Source organism: Sciurus carolinensis, unplaced genomic scaffold, assembly GCF_902686445.1.
Source record: "Sciurus carolinensis unplaced genomic scaffold, mSciCar1.2, whole genome shotgun sequence".
Lineage (NCBI taxonomy): Eukaryota > Metazoa > Chordata > Mammalia > Rodentia > Sciuridae > Sciurus > Sciurus carolinensis.
In genome coordinates, this window is record NW_025920244.1 from 280,224 (window position 1) to 300,335 (window position 20,112).

At 39.0% G+C, this 20,112-nt stretch overlaps 1 long non-coding RNA gene across 1 annotated transcript; it reads left to right on the forward strand.

Annotated features, from left to right (window-relative positions):
• Positions 1–563: 563 nt before the first annotated feature.
• Positions 564–18,913, forward strand: LOC124975301 (uncharacterized). Its single transcript, XR_007106886.1, has 4 exons — positions 564–781; positions 1,863–1,968; positions 18,376–18,435; positions 18,868–18,913. It is a non-coding gene; the product is annotated as an uncharacterized LOC124975301 (long non-coding RNA).
• Positions 18,914–20,112: the final 1,199 nt, after the last annotated feature.

Here is a 20,112-nt window from a genome sequence, read left to right on the forward strand (position 1 = left end):
TCTTCCAGCGGCATTGTGCTGGTAACCTGCCTCGCCATCATGGAGTACCGGAACTCTAACACCTACAAGCTAGGAAGCAAAACAAAGTGATTTACATTGTTACATTTTCCATTTAAAAATGGAATATTCATCTTACTGTAAGCTCCCTCCAAACCACTGGTGGTGAATTTACCACAACCAACACCCCCACCAGAGTTTATTCTATTTTACCAAGATCTTTGACCCCAAGGGACAAAAAAATAAAAGTACAGTGGGGGCCCCTGGGCCACCATCCAATCCTTTGGGTCCCTGACATTGGCTGGGTTTAACTCAGACACTGCTGGAATTTCACAAAAGCACCCTTCCACCTGGGCTGTCCCGGATTCAGCAGCAAGGCCCCCACTCTTGATCCCCAGAGTGCCAGTGATTTCCTGGGAGGGAGTGTAGGCACGCACACTATGCTGGGGCAGTGGCTCTACCTGGTGGTGTCGCCAGGGGGCGCTGCCGGCACAGGTTTGAGTGGCGCTGGGTGGGTGGTGGTGGCTCCTTCTGAGACTTCCGTGCTGCTTGAGCGGCTGCAGGCTTTCAGTGTTCACGTGGACAGAGCGATTTCGTTCAGCTTCAAGGTGAGAGGTCTGCTGTAGGGCAGCAGAACTTGTGCCAAAGAGCTCTTCCTGGACAGGATCAAGAAGGTACTGTGCACTTCAGGCCACCCTTGCTCTCTGTGACTTTTTGCTCTCAAGCTATGCTGTGGTTGAGCTTTGTCACTGTCCCCAGACCTTCTGGACAAGACCTGAGTGAGGTAAGTCATGCTAAAACTCTATATTTCTGGATCCCTCTTGAGCCTGATGAATGAAAGCTACACTGTCCCAGGGAAGAAACTCTGGGAGACGTGGTTTATGCTGTATAGCAGCCATTTATTATTTGGTGAACTTGTGAAATCACAGGGATGATGATTGTAAGATCATGGCCCACAAATGACAGACACAGGAGACAGGACTCAAACCTCAGATCAGCAAGCTTTGCTTTATTTTTAAGCAAAGTCAATCAGGCACAGGAGGGCCCATTTTCTGGGTACGGAGTGGCCTGCGGGTTACAGAAGAAATCTGGGTTTTATAGTTTTGGAGATTATGGATGTGTAGACTGCACAGTTGAGGAATTAATTTTGCTGGTTAAACTTTTAACTTAGGAAGGTAGTTGTAAAAAGATTAAAATTTATTGTTATCTGGGGAGATAGGAGTTCAGATCTTGAGGAAAGAGTACTCAAATCGTGCCCATTGCTTTTCTTTCTCTGAAATCCACTGTTTCCCAGAGTTATGATAATTTTCTTTGCCTCCATTTAGGACTATTTTGCACTGGGGGAAGGTCAAAGTCCAGAGCAGTGCATTCAGTATCCGCCCCTTTCCTTCAGGGCACATTATTATTAAGAAAAGATTTACTGAGAGGTTAGTGCTTGACTAGTTTTCCCTCCCTCCTACAAGGTGCAAGTCTCTCTGTTTTTCTTTGGGAGCTATCTTGTAGAAGTATAATTTTCCATCACCCTTTGTTGAGAAAATGACAAGATGGCACTCAGACATTAGGAGGAACCAAAGTTAATTTTACACCAGAGGTCCCAAAGAAGATTAGCACTCCAAAATTCTAAGCCCTGATCCACAGTTTGTCACAATAATTATATGTTATTTGATGTCATCTTGATACCGCTGTTTACCCGGTGACGAGTCCTGCTTCCTCAGGTGTTGAAGTATAACGCCGGAGATTTGCTTTCCAGGTCGTTCAGTGGGTCTTGTCCTTCTTTCCTTCCCCTTTGACTTATTTTGCTGTGATAAAATTTTTTGCTTAAAATATCATTTTTGTAAGTATTATTTATTTTTTCTAATTTCCAGAACAGAGCAAAGATGAACTTAATGAAATCAATCCATCTGAAACCATGGAAAATTTCTTCACTGAAGAGAGTATGCATGGTTCACATTGCCATTGCCAATTCCCATTGTAAGTGTGATTGCATTGATATTTATATGAGAAATAGCATAAAGAGGGAGGCAGTCCTCTTCATTGTTGTTAATGAAGTAGAGATAATTTCTAGTCTTAATATTTTTCTTTAGGGAACATACCAATTGCTATTATTGAAAGATATGTACAATCCCCAGCAACGCAAAAAAAAAAAAAAAAAAAGAAAGAAAAAAAAAGATAGTTATGTAGGTCAGTGATTCTCAATGATTCCATGGTGAAGCACAATCTTTAAACAATTCCAAACTGTTGTAGAATAATATTCATATAAAACACATTAGAAATGAACACATACAAAATTGAGATGAAAACATCCAAGATACAAACAATGCAATTCATTTGTTGGTTTGTGCAGCATTCATTTTAAGATGCTGTGCATGATTCTAAAGGTTCAGTCTTAAAATCTGTGCTGAGCTTTTTATGGCCCAGGCATGGTATATAGCAGCCACACCTGCAGTCAACATGTGGAAGATCTTCCCTCCAGAATGTAGAGGCCCTCCCAAAGGGTGACTGGCCAGACATTAACAAGGAATTCGTTCCCCTCAAGGGGAATGCCTGAGAGGTTTTTGATGGTAAATTAGTAACTCTTCCCCAACACCAAAAAAATTAAATGAGTTTTCATTTATATTAGGTTTTCTATCAATATTTGCCCTGTTGTGAATTAAAACTGAGAATTTGAAAAACACTGTATTCACATAAAATAATGTGTACATATTACATGTTAACATACATAGTATTTTTAGTAAAATATGTATTGATCACCAAAGAAATCAGTGGAAAGAATAGTATTGTGTCCCGACCCGCAGGACATCAACGAGGACGGCAAACCTAAGAGAGAAGGAATGAAGGGACAAGAGATGCAGGGAGAGACAGCAAGACAGGAATTCTGATCAAGCTGCAAATTTTTATTGTTCTCATGGGTATTTATGCTGAGGGAATGAGGGGTATGACGAGGTGCAGCCTGGTTGGTTGTGTTCTTCTGCTGGGTTCCTGATAGGGTGCAAATTCGCGCTGGCGGGAAGGTGAAGTTCGCGCTGGCAGGGAAAGTGTAGTCCCGGAAGAGAAGCCGTGGGCGCCATAGGCGCCATACTGTAAGAATTATCAGCCAGGAGGGGGGGAGGGGCGCTGCTGCTTATTGTAAAGGTCAGAATGTTCTCAGAATGAGAACTTCTTGGTCCCTGACATTTCCCCCTTTCTTATATAAAATTATTGACCATTTTTTGATAGCCATATTTTAAGGGGGTGATAGAGGTTATGTGGCGAGACAGGGGCACAGCTTGCCTGAACAGGTATAGGGCTGGAGTGACAATCCCTCGGGAACTGCGCCTGTCTTAGGTTGTCCGTGGCAGAGCAACATCCTTACCCGTCATTGGATAATGAGGCTCTGGCCCTCATTTCCTGTCTTAGGTTGGTATGAGCTCTCACGAATCTTACCCGTCATTGGCTGTCCAGTTCAGCTCACAGGGGTGATGGTCTTTTAAGATCACCATCGCGATCCATCATCTCCAGTTGATGGTAATGAACCTGAATAGGTTTCGCCAGTATAGCCTCAATATGAGCTCTAAGAAAAGCCATGATCTTATTGAATATCAAAGGACCTATAGATACAATAAGCAGCAAGCAAAGGAGGGGACCTAGGAAGGGAAGGAGATAGGGAAGGAGTCCACTGAATCCAGTCCATAGTGGATTATCAGCCAGTGCTTGTCGGCATTTTTCTAAGTCTTCCTGCAGCTGTTTGATCTTGTCCTTAACAATTCCTGACTTGTTGGCATAGAAACAGCATTTTTCCTGCAAAGCCAGACAAATGCCTCCCTGTTCGGCAGTTAGAAGGTCTAAACCTCTCCTATTTTGTAGGACCACTTCTGCTAAGGAATCCACCTGATCTTGAGATCTTGTATGGTACTTGAAAGTATCAGTACATCAGAAATCAATTGTCTGGATAATTTTGTATATTGAATAAGAGAGACCCCCAAACCAGCAGTACCTGAGGCCACTGCTGTAGTTATTCCAAGTCCTGCAAGTAAAGGGATAAAGGTGACAGCACGTTTAGCTCATCCTGCAATGTGATCAATTGTTGGTATAAGAACAGGCTCATCTCCTGGAATAATATCTACATCTGGGAGCAAGGCAGCTAAGACACATAGTCCAGTCCAGTTGGCTGGCAGTTGAGTGAAAGCCTTATTACCTCCACAGACAAATACGGTGCCATTAGGGGGGCACAATGGCTGTAAAAATTTGAATGTCTCAGAGCAATCACTAAATGTCATAATCCCTACATTTAAATCCCAGCTATTATTATAGCCAGGTGAGAAAAAGCAAGTAGTATTGGAAAATGTGAATGGCTGTACAAAAAATGGTGGAGTTGGTAGACAATTTTTACTGGTTAAATTGGACCATGGTGTATTAGGATAGGTTACATTTCCAGCAATTTTTCTAGTAGGGGTAGCAGCTGAGTCATTTCTATAATCAATTGGAATAGCTAATGGAGCGGGATATCCTAACTGCAAGCAAAGCCAACAATCTGCAGTCAAGGGAGAATTAGACCGATTAAGCAAGGCATAAGTGGCTTCAAGAATATCGTAAGTGGCAGGGTCTATCTCAGAAGGTCTGTGTTTAGGTAATGCTAGTGGGTGATATAAGAGACTAGGATGCAGTTCCTCGTACATCCGTTGAATTTTCTCATAGACTTGTTTGGCTCTATTAGAATCTTGGGGGCCTCCTCCATCAGATACATGTAGGGGGGCTATAGTAGACCAACAAACTGTTTGCCCTACTAAGTCTGCAGGACATGATGCAACACTTAATTTTCCAGGGGTATTAGACCAATCCCCTCCAGTTGATCCTGTATGGGACCTTAACAAGGTGGTAGTAAAATAGATTTTACCCCCTGAGGAACAGGTTTGAGCGGAGGAGTAACAAGAACTATGGAAGGAAGTGTGAAAGGTTGTGCAAGAACAGGGTGCAGGTTTGCCATTAACTGGGGGGGCAGTAGGTCCCTGAAGGGCCGGAGCACGAAAGGCAGGGGTGTATAAGTGGGAAGTGGATTTTTAAGAGGTGGCAGGTCTGGAGAATGGTGTTGAGCCGCTGCCCCCTCCAGGGTAGCCTCCTCCTCTGGGGTCACGTCATCATAGGGATTTAAAACCGGATAAATCTTAGGGGGACTTTTAGGGGACTTTTTTGGTAAGGTGGGGTCTGGGAGGTTCCCGGGGTCTGGGAGGGTCCCAGGGTCCTGAGAAGGCTGAGTAGGGGGCATATGAATACTAACCGAAGGGCATGCCGATGGGGGGCGAGAGGTGGATTGCATTGCCTGCTCCCCAATCTTTACAAGTTTTAAAGTACCACTGTCAAAGGGTGAGCTTTTAAGAATCTCATTAATTAAATTCCAATAAGAAAAGGCAGTGACAGGCACCTTTTGAGGACCAAAAGTCTCATAATAATGTTTGAGGCAGTCTCCTACTCAGAGTCACCTTTTACCATCAATTGACACCTCGAGGGGAAACCAAGGACACAAATCCTCTATGTATGAAAAGAATGATCTTAAATCCTTTTTCTTAACACGCGCTCCCCGAGTCTTGAGGGCCTCCTTGAGACCCGTCAGAAACAAATCATGTGATGAAACTGCTTGTCCCATGGTGCGTCACTCACCTTGCGCTGGCCTCACTCTCCTCCTGGATGTGACTCCCGGTCGCATTTACCGAGGTGATCCCGAATCCCGCTTGGCCAAGTCTTCCCCAGAGGGCAGCGTTCGCTTCTCAAACAAAGGCTCGAGCCAACCACGTTGGGCGCCAACTGTCCCGACCCGTGGGACATCAACGCGGGCGGCAAACCTAAGAGAGAAGGAATGAAGGGACAAGAGACGCAGGGAGAGACAGCAAGACAGGAATTCTGATCAAGCTGCAAATTTTTATTGTTCTCACGGGTATTTATGCTGAGGGAATGAGGGGTATGACGAGGTGCAGCCTGGTTGGTTGTGTTCTTCTGCTGGGTTCCTGATAGGGTGCAAATTCGCGCTGGCGGGAAGGTGAAGTTCGCGCCGGCGGGAAAGTGTAGTCCCGGAAGAGAAGTCGTGGGCGCCATAGGCACCATACTGTAAGAATTATCAGCCAGGAGGGGGGGGAGGGGTGCTGCTGCTTATTGTAAAGGTCAGAATGTTCTCAGAATGAGAACTTCTTGGTCCCTGACAGTATTGTTTTAAAGTTCTGCAAATCTTGAAATTAGAATACAGCTGCATTCCCCTCTTTCTATATTTTAAGTTCATCTTTTGCCATGTAACCTGTGGGAAATTCAACTATACAGTTTTTTTTTTTTTTTTTTTTTTTTTTTTTGGTGGTACTGGGGCTCGAACTCAGGGCCTTGTGCTTGCAACACAAGCACTCTACCAGCTGAGCTACCTCCCAGCCTGGTCATTCTGGAGAACCAGAATGAAAAAGGCAACTAACATTTGGCTTTTACAATAAAATAGCTTTGAACTTGTGGTACCCTAGAAGAAACTCTGGTGTTCCAGGATCTGTCTTGACAATGCTGCTCTATATTATTACATTTTAACATGCTCTTTTGCTCACAGTGGCTTGCTTGTATGTAGATATCATTTGTTATTTAGAAATATTTGTTTTGTTCTTGTGGTTATCTTCCTACTCAAGTCTTAATTTCTTGGCCTCATTGTTTTTAAATTTAAACTTTTAATATATGACTTGTTGGGTTTTTCCATATACTTTACTGTGGTATAATTAATTTATAAAAACTTGCATGCATTTAGGTTGTGTCCTGAGGAATCTTCAGCTCTTCCAGGATAATAAATGTATCCATTTCCCCCAGAAGTTTCTTGCTTCCTCTTTATTACCTCCTTGTTTCCAAGAAACTGCTGCTGTGCCTTTTCTGACAATAAAATTTTAATACATTATATAATCATACATTTTTCATGTTCTTGTTTATTTTATAGTAGAATTTCAACTTTCACATCTTCTGAGTATTGTTTTCTTCCTTTTTAGTACTGATTATTTCTTTGTGTATATTTTAATCTGCTTACCCATTCACTTATTCACCTCTGCTGTACATGCAGAACATACATGCAGAACTGTATTCGAATTTCTCTTGGTTGATGCCCAGAAGTGGAATATGTTGACCATGATGTAGGTGTACACTTTAAGAATTTGTCAAACTCTTTCCAAAGAGATAACCACATTACATTCCCAACAGCGTGTACAAAGTTACAACTGTTCCAAGTTTTCACCAGTCCATGTGCATAATCAGTCCTTTCATTTATTGTTAGTGTCTTTTTCTTGTACTGGGAATTGAGCTCAAGGTCTTAAGCATGTTAGGTAAGTGTTGTACCTCTGAGGTACATCCAGTTCTCCTTTTCTTTAGTACTTTGCATTTTACATAAGAAGTCAGCCAAAACTCAGGTCATGATGATTTTTATCTCTTATTTCAGAAGATTTTATGTTTTTTCACTTACATTTAGATCTATGATCATTCCCCTTAGTTGCTTATAGTGTTTAAGGCAGAGCTTGAAATTATTTATTTATTTATTTTTTATTTTATTATACATATGGTCACAAAATTTTCCTGCACCATTTGTGGAAAAGATTCTCCTTTTCCCATTGACATGGCATGTTTGTCAAAACTTGCTTGACCACTTAGGGAGTTTGCTTGTGTCCTCTGTCTTCACCTGGTCTCATTTTCCTTATATACTGTGATGTTTGCTGAGCTCTGCAATAATCTTGGAACTGGGTAGTGCTGTTCCTCCAACTTCTTTCTGCTGGTTTGACTCATCTATACTCCACTCTTTTATTCCATTTTAGATTCAGCTTTTCCACAAGACTTCCTGGGGTTATGTTTACAGATACAGTAAATTAATAACTCAGTGTAAGAAATAATGGAGATTTTTAAAAATATTGAATCTTTTCATATATGACCATGACATATCACTCAATTTATTTAGGTCATTTAAATTTCTCTTAGTTTTGTTTTATGTGCACAGTTTTCCAGGTATAGGTCTTGAATTAATTTTTAAGATCTTCATTTTACTTATTTTTTTTTTTTAATGCATATTGTGCTTGGGATCTAACACAGTAACTCATACATGCAAACAAAGCTCTCCAAAACCCAGCCACTGAGTGATTTTGGTCAAAAATGTTTAGTTTTTTTTTTTTTTTTTTTTTTTTTTTTTTTTTTTGCATTGAATAGGACAGGAAGATAGCAAGTAAGCAGCATATTTTTTACAATAGCAAAGGTAGTAAAGTAACAGATTCCTCTGAAGAGAAGGGGCCCCAGAGTCAGAGCCTGGACTCCTATAGGAAAGTACTGACTTGTTCTTTTCAAAGGTTTTGGGCCCTCCTCCTTTTCCTATCTCCTCTGACTCCAGGCTCTCTTTTATTTATTGTTGCTTCCTATTCCCATGCCCACACATCTAGTTTAGTCTTTCTGTCAAGTCTCTGCTCATGTCCATGGGCACATTTGTCAGCTAGAAATTTGGCCTTATTGGCATTCACTCTTTGTTCTCTCACTGTCTGTCCTGCCTTTGGCTTCCTCCTTTGCCATCCTGTCCTTATTGCCTACACCATTCTAAATCTCCCTCAGGTTTTTATATTAATGTTTCTTTGATGGGTTGTGAAATTTATTCATAAGTACTTACACTTTTTGATATCGTAAATGGTGCTACTTTAACATTCAATTTCTGTTGAGTTCAAAGAGCCATGCCTGCATTCCCAGCTACTCAGGAGGATAAGTAAACATAAGTAAAGCCTGTCTGCAAATTTTAAAATACAATTAAATGCAACTGAGTTTGTGAGTGTCCCTGAATTTCATCCTCAGAACAACCAAAATAATATTTTTGGTTGTTGTTCTTACAATATAGAAGTGCAATTGATTTAAAGTGATTTTTGCAGTGACATTAATTTTTAATTTTTTGTATAACTTTTATCTGCATAATTTGTCCATTTAATTGTTTTAATCTTTAATCAATAAAAATATTCTAATTATTTAGGAATATTTTGGAAACAGATAAAATGAAAGAACAAAGTTATAATGTTATATTTTTTATTTTTAAAATATATTTTTCTTGGACTTAAAACTCCAATACTTTTAATCATTTGATAACCATATTATTTGTTTTTTAAAAATATTTTATTTTGGAGTAGGTAAAAATTGATGTGCAGTTATAAGAAATAAATCAGAAATGTATACTTCACTCCATTTCTCTTAATGGTAAACCATCTTGCCTAACTAGTGTACTGGCACAGTGTGCTCCAGTTTAAGCCTAGTCAGATTCACCAGAGTTACATGTACTGACATGTGTGCATGCTTCTCCAACTTTTCCATATATGACTCTTCACATGCAGATTATCATTCAAGATTTAGATTTATATCATAAGCATCCCTTGCAAAGACTTGTGTAAGTTGGTATTATTTCCTCAAATTATTTGTAAAATCTGTACACAGTGATGCATTCCTGTAATGCCAGGTATGCAACAATGTTTGTTAATAAATTACACATTGTGTAAGTTTTGTGGATTGACTCTTTTTACCCAACAACATTCTTCAAGCAGGTTGCTGTGTCTGTCAGTAGTTTCTTCCATGTTATTGCTCAGTTGTACTCTGTGGCATGGACAAACAGCCCTTCATTGACCAGCATCAAAAGTTAATGAAGATATTTCCAGTTTGGTGGGTGTTTATCAATCTTGCTGTGAAATATTTATATTGTGATATTTGTGGAGCTGTTTCCATTTCTTTGGGATGGATGCCAAGTTGAGCCATTGCTGGGACCCATGTGTAGTTGTTTAAGAAAGTGTCAAAGTATTTTTAAAGGTACTGTATAATTTTACATTCCCACCAGCATATGTAAAGTGATCTGGTTTCTCTGCCTTTTCACCAGACTTGTTTTTTTTTTTTTTTCTGATGCATATGGATTAGTTTCCCACTGAGGTTTTATTTCTATGTTTGAAGTGGGTAACAAAAAATTTTCATGTCTTTACTTTCTCTACTTTCTTGAATGAATACAGTTGATAATCCTGTAGATCTTGTATTCTATATTACATTAAAGTGATTTCTTCCTTGTATGAGCTTTTTAGTAGAAGATTATACATAGATAGTTGTGTTGATGCTGGACACAGCTTTCTTTTCTTTCAGAGTCTGGTTTTATATGCTTTTCTTTATTGAACTTGGTAAAATTTCCAGAATTTTCCTTTTATTTTTAGTGTGATGAGTTTTAATTGTGAATTGTATCAAATTGTGTCCAATGTTTTGTTTTGCATCTACTAGAAAATTATTGATTTAAAAAGAATGATCCATCTTTACATTCCTAGGAAAATTCTCACTTGGTCAAGATGTACTGTCCATATTTTATATTTCCAAGACCAATTTGTTAAAATTTTTAGAGGTTTTGCACATGTCTTCTTGAGGTATTTGGTCTATAATTAAGAAAACCTGGGCACATTGGTGCACATCTGTAATCTCAGGTACCCTGAAGGCTAAGAACAGGAGGATTGCAAGTTCAAGGCCAAACTCAGCAATTTAGTGAGAACTTCTCTCAAATTAAAAACTGCTAGGGTTGAAGCTAAGTGGTACAGCACTTGCCTATCATGTGTCATGCACTGGGTTAATTTGCACTATAATAAAAAAATAAACTTTAAAAAAAAAAGTAAACCCACTTGAGCCTAGACTTAATGGAAATATTTCAGTCAATTCAAATTCTTTAATAGATACAGGGCTGTTCAGGTTATCTCTTTCTCATGTAAGATTTTATATTTCTAGTCTTTTAGGAAATGTGTCTATTTTATCAATGTCAATGAATTTGTAGACCGAAAGTTGTTGTAATCTTTTTTATTTCTGTATTCTAAACATTCATATGATCTCTAGTGATATTACAGTTGCATTTTCTAAATGTATTCTCTTGTGATCAGAGCATATAGTTTGCATAATTAGAATCCTTTTAATTTTGTTGACAGTTTTGTGGATTAGACTAAGGTTTTGTCATGAAAGTGTTCTTCCTTGTACCTTGGAAACCAGTAAATTTTGTCCTGTTGTTTTGGTGGAATGTTCCATAAATTAAATTAGGTCAAGTTTGTAACTGTTAAAATCTATATCCTTACAAATTTTTTGTTTACTTTTTAACTGAGTGGATTGTTGAGATTTCAAAAAATAATTCTGTTATTTTTCCTCTTTTTTCTTTTTTCTTTTTTTCTTTTCTTTTTTTTTTTTTTTGGGCACTGGGGATTGAACTGAACCACATTCCCAGCCCAATTTTGCATTTTATTTAGATTACAGGATCTCACTGAGTTGCTTAGCACCTTGCCATTGCTGAGGCTGGCTTTGAATCATGATCCTACTACCTCAGCCTCCCAAGCTATTGAGATTATGTGTTTCCTCTTTATTTTTATCATTTTTTCTTCATGTATTTGGCAGTCTTTACGGGTGCAATGTTTAAGATCATTTTTGCTCTTATGGATTGCTCCCTTTCTTAAATAACCTTCTTTATTCATGATATGATGGTATCTACCTAGAAGTCTATTTTGCCCCATAAAAAATTTTCAAGAGCAGCATTCTTAGTAATAGGACTGAGTGACATCATGATATACCTCCTGACCTATTTCAAGGGTAGGTACCTGTTACGTAGTCCCTTAGTGCATGTGACAGCTCTGACCTTGAGCACATTCTCTATATTTAGGGATGGTTCCAGCACCCTCATGTGTTCACATCCTACCCTCCAGATTACTCTTTCAGTGGTGTTGTTTCCCAGCTTATAGATGATGAGATATTCAGGTGGGACATTCCTTGCCCAGTGGAGGACCCCTGGTGGAGATCCCAGAGTCTGACTTCAAAGCTCTGTCAGTCACTTTGGCCTACTCACAGTGCTCTTCCTGAGGTGGTGAGCTGTGGGTTCATGATGTTTTTCCTTGGTTGAAGTAAATATTTTTTTCAGGAGAGAAGGTCTCATAGGCATGTCTTAAGGTTCACTTCTCTCCTCTGCTGTAAGTCTCATTTGGGCTCATCTTGGTAAGCAGTGAGGAGCAGAAGCCAATTAATTGACTGAGTGCTATTTGGCTGACCTTTGCATTTGACCTTTGCCAGCCAACTGTGCTCTTTCCCATAGACATCATCTGCATTGTCCTTGGAGTATTCACATGTTTACTGGATAAGGGACTGTTTCTGTGGAATGATTGAGCTGTCTTTTTGCCAATCAAGGCAGCAAAAATCCTTTTGTGACTTCTCTGTCACCATAGGCTTACACAGCTTATATTATTGCCAGCACTTAGAATATCAGTGTTCATGATTCACAGCACCTTTCAAATGTGTGGGCTGGATGGGATGTCCCCATGCATACACCAAGGGCTAAGTTCCAGTGGGCTGTGTCTCCATCCAAGGTCACTCATCTAGGAAGAACATGACCAGAGTAGGACCCAGCCTTCTGAGTCCACATTCATTACTTGACCCATGCTCACTCCTGCTTTATTTGGGATCATAGAATAGTCAACCCTCCCAGGATGCCCTGCACCAATCCTTCTGTAGGAATGCTGTGTCCTGAGCTGCTTCTAAGTTTATTTTATTTTTCATCAAGAAAACTTTTAAACATTCATGAAAGCATGATGAGATACATTTCCATGTACAGTAGTGTCCAGTACTTCTGGACTGCATGTTTAACCATTTAAACATGTAATACTAAAGCATAAGAATGCTTCATTTTTGCATTTTACTTACTATTGTACCTTTGAGTTTAATAGTTTGCTTGAATCAAAATTCAGATAAATGCCACACACTGTCATTTGTTGAGCACTATGTTTGTTTATCCCTTTCTTTTCCCTTCTTGTTTATTTATTTTTGTACAAGGAATTGACCCTAGGGGTGCTTAACCACTGAGCAATTTCTGTAGCACATTTTATTGTTTGACACAGGTACTTGCTAATTTTTGAAGGGCATTATTAAGTTTCTAAGGCTCACTTTGTTTTGCTTTCTCTTGGCTTTAGTTTGGGTTTTGGTTTTCAAAAATGATGTATTCATATTAATATTTTAAAGGGCAAATACTGGGTGTTATCAGCCTCACTATTCTAAAACTACTAATCCTGTGCTGAACTCCTCCTGGAGGTAAGTCTTAAGTAGTGGGAACAGAAATTTTCTTGTAGTAATAACATTAACAGGTCACTTTTGTTGACAACAACTGGTACTAGGGTGTGCATAAACAACCATTTGCCTTGGACACAAAATTCTTGGGGGTAAGGCTGATGTTGAAATTGCAATTAATAAAAAAGAATTGCCACCTTTCTGCCTCAGCATCCTAAATTGGGTTTCTTAGATTACATGTGAGTTTTTAAATTTATTTTGTGTATTATTTACAATATACATGTGGTTTTGAGATGTATATTCATATATATATATATATATATACATATATATGTATATATATATACATATATATATATATATATATAATCTTCTGAAACACTTCCTTCTGGAAAAATCTCTTTTTTGGTAGCAGATCCTGAGTCATTAGTTCCACTGGGGAATGTTTCCACCTCCTACTCTATCCCACACCACATGTCTTTTAAGAAATCTTTATGAAATGTGGACTTTTTTATTCATGCAGGCTTGGTCATTAAGAAGCCAAGGACTATTTTGTCTCTTGTGTAGTTTGATAGGATGTTCAAACTTGATGGTCACCTATGGAGTTGAGAGTGTCTTCAAAGATTTGTGCTTTCTTTTCTCAGGTCTGTATTGGGAACAGAGGCCTATAAAGTATATTTACTCTCTTTACAAAGAATGATGTTGCTGATTGACCATTTGGTGAAAGAAAAAATATCACAGCACTGAAGTAGAACAGAACTTTGAAGGAGTTATTTCAAGGAAACCTGAAGATAAATTTAGCATTCAACCGTAAGTTGTTTGTGTGTGTTTGTGTGTGTGCATCTGAGTCTGAGAGAAAAGCAAACCAACATTTCAATATACCCAAATATTAAGACATGAGACTTTAGTAATGTGGCTTTGAGTTATGCATTTTACAAAATCAGATTAAGATGGCCACAAAAGTCTTCCAGGCTGAAGATGAATCTACTGGAAACTTATTTGTGCATTTGGCTTTGTTGCTTTCAGGGGAAATAAGGAGAGTGGAGTTCAGTCTTCATATGGGGGCACAGTCATAGACATCATTAAAAAGCAGAATATTTGGTATTCTGGGTAAACATTTGGTGGCAGGCCAGCCCACCTTTCTTCCCAGAACCTTTCTCCTTTGATTCCTTTTGTGCCCATCTACCCAATCTGTCATCCCTGATGAGCTTGCAGCTCTCTTGAGCCTACATTCTTCTAAGTTGTCTTTGCCTGTCCAGATATGTCATGGGGTTCTCAGTGATTTTTCTCATGAGTCTGTCAGATCTGGTCCTAGACCCTCCCTCTTTATTATACCCTATCATCTGCATTCCACTGTCACCTGTAGTCACTTTCATCTTTGGGAACCTTTTGTTTTGGATGATACTGACCATATTATTTGAGCTGTGAGTTCAGGGGTCCCTAAGCTCTACCCCCACCCCACCACTTGGAAGTTGTATAAGCTTATTTCCTTTCCTTGCTGTGTTTTCATCAGTAAGAGGAAATAGGTGATGATGGGACCTCCCTTGTGGAGGTGATGATTTGGCAGCCTGCAGTGTGGGAATGTGCAGTGTGTGCAGAAGCATGACAGCACTGCGGTTCTGCTGTAACCATGACAGCTGACACCACTATTGTTAATTGAGAACCCAGCTTTCCAGCATTGATGGGAACAGGTCACAGGCCTTGGGTTTATGAAGGGTTTGGCATGTGAAAAAATGGAGCAATGTGGCCAGTGACCACCTCTACAAAGCTTATTGTGCACTGAAGCCTGTTGGGTAGTGTCCACTAGCATTTACAGGGACACCACATGAGGGGGTAAGGGTCAAGATGAAGGCCAGAGGAAGGCAGAGTCTTGCCCACATACAATAGCCTCTGGCAGAAAGGCCTTCTTCTACCTCCTATGTATTATAAGCTTTTTCTTTCCAGTTGGTCACAAAAGGCCAATTTTTATTTATTGTTTTTAATCATTCAATGGGGGAAATGCCACTATTCACAAAGATCAGTAGCTTTAATAGGTGTACTTCTTGGGGACAGATGTGGAATCATAATGAGTATCAATAGTAAATACTGTTAGTGCCTATCATGATATAAGGACTTTTGAAAGAAAAAACATTCACTTCTTTTCAAAGATTTTCAATTTTTTAATGTATTATTTTAGTTGTAGATGCCACCAATACCTTTATTTATGTGGTGCTGAGAGTTAAACACAGTGCTTCACACATACTAGGAAAACTCTTTACCACTGAGCCACAACCCGGCCTTGAAATGTTCACTTTTATTTGAAGGGGGTGCATTTTCTTCTTCACACTAAATCCCCATCTTCCTTGAAACTCTGTTCAAGAAATCAAACCTGACATTCAACTTGTCTAAGCACTGAGGCTGGTAGGGATGGTAGTCACATAGAACTACTAAACTCAGTCCCATGTCAAAGAATTAGTTAGACTGTTTTACATTGTTGGAATATTCTGACTAAAAAACTTTCTTTACACTAATTAATCTAGAATTCACCTCCCTACAGCTTCTATCCACTTGTCTCATCTCTACTCTCTGAAGGAAGGATCAATGAATTTCTTTCTTTGATATAATTTGGGAACTACTTATATCTGTGGGTGGAGAAAAAGTTGAAGTACATGTCAAGAGCCAACATAATCTAACATTAAATATCAAGTGGAAATAGTGCCTTGTCACCAATCCTATGAAACACAACCCATACTTAAGTTTACAGTGCACCAATCAGAGCGCTGCCTCTACATTACACAGGGGGAAAAGGCAATTTTACCAGATGTTACATGATCACTGTCAGACACATCAGAAGCTCATCATCATCATACATGCTCCTGAAAACATTAAACAACACATTGTCACTTCAGTACTTATTCTTCACGATATCATGAATTACAAAATGCAAACTCCAAAAATGCAATATCACCTGATGTAAGAAAATTGGTGCCAGCACAAAACCTTAGGCATAACAGGAAACAAATATACTAGAAGTAATGGTATTATATACTCAAGAGTACACTAGATAGATTTTCCACATAATCATGTAACTATAAAAAGAATAGGAAGTAAAAAAATAAGAACATAAAACATTTAAAAGGAACAGATACATTTCATATTTGATAATGTAGGTAAAATTAAAAGTCACTATTAACTTAAGATCTCTTCATTTTTATGTGGTAGGAGTACATGGGGGATGGAAAGATAGAATGAAACAGACAGTATTTGTATTGATAGTATAGATTGATATATGCCACCATAGTAGCATAGAAGCAGCAGTGTTCCGACTTGACCTGTATTAATCATCTTCCACTGGCAATATCTTCAGTGGTAAAGAATTTGTACTTAAAAAAGGCTGCCAAATGACTGCTAGGGAAAGTGTCCTGCAGTAGAGGAGAGCAGGAGGAAATTCATCATCTGGGCTACTGACAGTGACAAATACATGATTAATTTCAATGTTTTTTTTGAATTTCCAAACTTGTTTCATTATACAGCGGAGACCTCTGACTCAACCAATACTTAAATGTTTATACTGTAATCAGTGAATTAAAGCCAGAGTTTCCCAGGACAAGCTCCCTTTTTCAACATAGAAATAAGACAAAACCCAGACTCCTGGATTTATGAACTCATTTATTCACTATAGATTAAATGTGATCCTTTGCCATAATAGAGACATATTATCAAGGAACGGTGATGATTAAAATATAAAACACACTCTAAGTGAGAATGGCTTAGATGAAACATTTAAAATCTGCCAACAATAATCACCTAATATGTCCCGACCCACAAGACTGCAATGGGAACCTGGAGGATTGGGAGAGATAAGAGACACCAGAAATGGAGACAAGAGAAAAGCCTGATCAAGTCTCATTTATTGGGGGAATAAACCCAGTTAATATCAAGTACAAAAGCCAATCAGGGGAAAGCACATGAAGGTAAAACTTGTCCACACACCAGAGCTCGAACAAGGAAGTATACTTGGCCAGTCGTGAAGCACCACGCAATCTAGCCTGATACAACCTGGTATTGTCTGACAGTTATGTGTGCAGAAGAGGCATGCCCCGCCAGCATCTGGCAGGTGCCATCTTAGCTCAACATGTGGCGAGGCGGGGGCATTGCCCGCTGGCTTCAGACACTAATACACAGTTTTAAAGTTGGAAGAGACCTTGAAAGTCATCTATTCTTTTTCCATATCATTGATGAAGAAGCAAAGGTAATGTACAGGGAGCAGGAACTCCCTAAATATCACCTGATAAACTGCTCATCAGTGACACAGCCAGGACTATAGAGCTGGGTCTCCCTTCTTCAAGCCCTGGTCCTTTTTCCTGATTAAAGAATTAAGTACCGTCCAAATATTTATAAAAAACATGTCAGTGCTAGAGAGATTAAGAAATGATATCTTATTATAAGTGCAAAATTATTGATATTTTATATATCAGAGCAGCAAGAACTTTGATTCCTATAAAAATTATTAATGTGCACATTTTAGGCTTTATCACTAAGGTTAAGGACAATTTATAAAATATGACTTTTTCTTCCCTTCACATACACAAACTTTAAATTTTTATCCTACTAAGATAGACTTAAGTACATTCAAAGTCAGGATAGTGTTTTGAAAATGTCACAACTTTTAATCAATTTAGGGAGTAAAACCCCCAAAACTTGGAGATTCATAATATTTTATAGGTATGAGTATCTTTAAAACATGAAGTAATTATCCCAACCCAGTTTATACCCTCTGCCTGTCTTTTTCAGGCTTCCAAAATTTATTAAATTATTTGAATGCAATAATTATTTCCCCTCTGAGATTTAAATACTAGGCAACAAAAAAGTCTCTGAAACTTAACTGCCCAACAACTTGTAAATTGACTCAACTTGTAAGCCATTTGCTGAACAATATCAATCCCACATTAAAAAATAAGTAGGGGCTTTTGTTGTGGCTCAGTGGTAGAGTGCTTTCCTAGCATGTCTGAGGCCCTGGATCAATCCTCACACCAGTTGGGTATTTATAGCACCAGTTGGCCAGTTGGTCAGTTGAGTATTTTAACAAACAGTTTTGCAGAGCTTTAAAGCAGAGGATCCAAATGTGTGGTAGATTCTGTGTCAGAGTAACAGCTTGATGGTCAACTTGGAGTGTGCTGTGTGTGGTCATCATGGGCAGGGTGAAATTTGAGGATTGAGATTCAGAATTCAAACACTGTGGTAATTCTGGTCAAGTCTCATGGTGAGTGACTGGGTAATTAGTTCAAGGTTCTGCCATGTCCATTCTCAGGGGTCATTTTATGGGTGTTAGGTGAGGAGGTTACATGTGGTAAGATTGATAGGAGTCTGGGTCTGGTGTTCCTGATATGATTTGGAATGTCCACATATGTCCAGGTACTAGTTGGTTTATTTTTTTTGCAAGTGAATGCACATAAATTATTTATCAATTGTACCTGATGGTGGTTTCAGGCAGATGGTGGTGATTTAATGGTACAAGCAAGGTGTGGAGCCATCTATCTTGACACTTTTACTCAAAATGGAGTAGCTATGGTAACTTATTTTTCTACAAGATGGAGTAATTCAAGTTGAGGCACATCCTGAAAACTACTATTCCATACACCATGAGATGTGTAGAAAAGTCTCAAAGAAGGTTGTGTGCTGATGCTCAAAATCTAAGAATGCACAATCCAGGGACTTGTGTTCATGCCCTAAATTTTTATGGAATCATATTTTATGTTTTTATTGATGATTCACATAACATAAACTTTAACATTTTAAAATATATGTATGAATGTCTTTAATGTATTCACTATCAATTCTTTTGAGGATGGAGCATTTGTGACAATTCAAGAGATGCAGATATCCCAGTGCATGCAGAGGGTACAGAGGACCTCAAACAGGACAAGGCACAAACAGACAAAGTCGTGAGTGCTCCCAACCTCATGCATCTAGTTGTGAGAATTTGGCCTCCTCCCAGATCTATGTACATTTGAGGAAAAGCAAGTAGGCAAGGATCTGCTTGGGCCTGTCCCTGAGATGCGCTCTATTGACCTCTTAGGTCAAGGTGGGATTCTGCCGGGGTCCAGCCCTAGCAGGAGTCCATGAGTTGCACACATGTAAACGGGGCAAGGGGAGACAGCGTCGGCGATGGATGGAGAATGAAAGACACATACTCTAGTTCTGGTGCAATCACTCCAACTTTATTCTGGGGAAGGCTGAGTTTATATACATTTTTCTTCAGGCTATAATGGCAGTCTTGTGGTTAATATTAAAGAAGTTTCCAAAGCATAGGCAGAAAGCAGCAACCTTACAGATTATCCTTACCTAATCACAATTGTTTTAAGAATATCTAGCTATGTCAATGAGCTAATACAATGTTTATTTCCTTAATATCTAAACTCTATGTGACCTAAGACTATTCTTATTATTCTCGTGGTTAAAGTGATAGACAAGTAATCTCATGTGTCCATCTCTACTAGGTCCATCTGGTTAATATCTAAATTGCTGAGTTAAGGGCTACAGGAGGGCAGCAGTCGCAGTGGTTACTGTGTACCAACATTTATTATAGGGGTGACCTATTCTTTGTAGGAAGGAAGGAATGTTGTGAAACCTTATTTTTTTTACCCTACCACCACACATAAACAAAACCATCATTAGAATTTAACCAGCCTGTTGGTGACAAAGGCAGATCTATAACTATTTTCTCCAGAGGCTTTCAGAAACTCATTGCATGGTTGCAAAATCATTTTTAATTTTGTTAGTGGTAAAGACTCATTGTTTTTCAGATTGTAGGTAATATTTTCTGGAATTTTTGTTGTATTCCCCTCATCCCATTAAGCAGTCCGTTCAGACTGAAATGAGTAATATATTTTCAGAAAAACACAGCAGAGAAAACACCATGCTCTGGAGCAAAACATCCAGCAATTCCTTTTAGGATGAGCCTTTGCAATCATCCTCCAGAGGATCTTTGTCAAGCACTGGATGGAATTCCAGATGCCCCCGCAGGATTCTTGTGCTTCTAGATGTCTCTGACACTGTCCTAACTTGACCTCAGCTTGGGGTGGAGAGGGG